The 2,581-nt window shown below is 36.7% G+C and overlaps 1 protein-coding gene across 2 annotated transcripts in view; it reads left to right on the top strand.

Annotated features, from left to right (window-relative positions):
• Positions 1 to 2,581, top strand: part of LOC106878724 (folylpolyglutamate synthase, mitochondrial) — a 44,340-nt gene that overhangs the window by 10,407 nt on the left and 31,352 nt on the right. The window lies entirely within an intron of this gene.

The raw sequence follows: 2,581 nt of genomic DNA, 5'->3' as shown, positions 1-2,581 counted from the left end.
CTGCTCTGTTGACTTCTTCTTCTTCTCTTTGGGAATACCATACTGCCTTTCTGACATCATCTGCAGAAATTCGTTTTCACATTTCACTTTACAGATGCCTCCAGTCAAGAAAATTTGTCGACAGTACAGTAGTGATTATTTATCATTTGGATTTATTCCTTCTCCTCAGAACTGTCAGTTACCAATGTACCTTCTTTGCCATCAAACATTGACCGACAAAGCAATGAAAGCTTCATGCTTGAAGTATCACTTTGATGCAAAGCATTCTGACAAGAAGAACAAACCGTTATCATACTTTTTGCAACTGAGCTCCTCTTTCAAAAAGCAAATACAAACATTCAACATGCTACTCCAGGAAACTAGTAAACAGGAGAATGATAATTTGATTGCATCATACAACATTGCATTGCTTGTTGCTAAGTCTGCAAAGTCTCACACAATTGGAGAAACATTACTTCGCCTGGTTATTGAAGAAGTTTTGTCAAACATCATGCTCGAAAATCCCGATAACATTATGAAGAAGATTCCACTGAGTAATAACACAATTTCTTGATGCATCGATGAAATGGCCAACAATGTCAAACATCAGCTCATTAATATTCTCTAGCATTCTGAATTTTCCAGACAATTGAATGAGTCAACTGTTGTGGATAATCAATGTTTGATGATGGTATATGTTCGGTATTTCATTGAAGACCTTCAACCTTGTGAGGAAATACTGTTCACAGAGAAATTGCCACTTGATTCAAAAGGTGCAACTATTATGCACACTCTCAAGTCTTTCCTTTTTGAACATAAAATCCCACTTAGTAATATTCTTGCCTGTGCATCTGACGGAGCCCCTTCAATGATAGGAAGATACAGAGGTTTTTCATCTCTCCTAAAGCATGAAATTTCACACCAGATACTAACTGTTCATTGCTTGGCTCACCGGCAGCATTTAGTGGCAAAAAATATGAACAGTAAATTGAATGATGTGCTACAGTTAGTTATCAAGACTGTGAACAGATTGAAGTCCAGTCCCTTGTCTGATCGAATTTGCCATCAACTCTGTCTGAGAAATGATGAGGACCATACTAAACTCTTATACCATACCGAAGTGCAGTGGCTGTCAAAAGGAAACTGTGTTTTACGCTTTGTTGAACTGTTTCATATAATATCTTTTTCTTTGAAGATACTTCACTATCCACTTCATTGATGGCTGCAAGGTGCAATTTCTTTTTTCTTTGTGATATATTCACAAAATTAAATTATTTGAGTAAGTTATTACAAGGAAAAAGAAAAACTCTCGTTGATTGTAAATCATTTATGACTACCTCCATTTCAAAATTGGTGTTGTTTAAGACTAACATTTCAAAACGTCAATTCCATCAATTTCCACAACTTGATTCTTTGAAAGATGAATTAGTTGATGAGGTTTTAACTACATATCACAACTATTTACAATCATTGCACAATAACATGGTGGAGCGATTTTAAGATGTTATTGCGCTGGATATTCCAAATCGGTATAGCAATCCATTTGAGGTTGATGCAGTTGATTGCAAGGATGATGTTCAGGTGGGACTGATAGAATTACAAAATGATAATGATGCCACAATGCGATATCGCCAAAATAGCAAAGAAAGTTTGTGGTACCATCAGAGTATATTGAATTCCTACTGCAATCTGTGGAAACATCTGAAATTACTTTTGCTTACCTTCCCTACCTCATACCTGGTTGAATCCAGTTTTAACCATGTTGGAACTTTATTTTCCCATAAAAGAATTGGACTGGATGTGATACAAGGAGAAGACTTGCAGCTAAAGTTGACAAGTTTGAAACTGAATGTATCTGCAATAGCTGCATCACACCAGGCACATGGTTCTCATTAAAAAGTTGTATTCTTTTCCTTTATAATACAGTCATTATTTTTTTTTTTGCATTGGTAGTTCTGATCAATGGTTCATTTGGGGAAAATGAAAATGAGTTTAAAAGAAAGAGCAAGCTTCCAGAAGTTAATCATTCTGCATAATATAGAGTTAAATTTAGAATTTTATTCACACTAATGGCAAAACTAAACCCACAATAAGGGATTTGTAAACAACCGCATATTTGGTCCAAATTGTATTAACAGGGAAATGAGTTTACGATATAGTGTGTGTGTGTGTCAAATGATACAAGGGCGGTGGTCCTAGGGGATTTTGTGTTGGGTGGGGTTGTGTTAAGGTTTTTTTTAAACAGGTGGGTGATGGAGCATTTTTTGGCCGATAGGTAAGCAATATTGCAATTTGGTGCAAAAAGTTTGGGAAACACTGCTCTAACTTTTCATCATTTGATACTGGATCACCTCCTTTAATGCTCCCTCTGTTGTGGCAAGACACCTACTTCTGTTTCTTTTTCTCTTTGTCACACACTAACTTTCATCCTCTGTCACAAATGCCCTGCCCCTCTCATAATTCCTTGTCTTGTGAGATACTTGGTTACCCTGCCAGTGCTGGTGTCACATTAAACGCATCCAGTCCACACTGTAAAAATCTTGTCAAAACTGACTTCACCTGTGCTAGTACCATGTAAAAAGCACTGAGTCCACTCTGCAGA

This window comes from Octopus bimaculoides, chromosome 1, assembly GCF_001194135.2.
Source record: "Octopus bimaculoides isolate UCB-OBI-ISO-001 chromosome 1, ASM119413v2, whole genome shotgun sequence".
NCBI lineage: Eukaryota > Metazoa > Mollusca > Cephalopoda > Octopoda > Octopodidae > Octopus > Octopus bimaculoides.
Note: the sequence above shows the minus strand (reverse complement) of the source record. Positions and strands in the feature narration are given on the sequence as shown.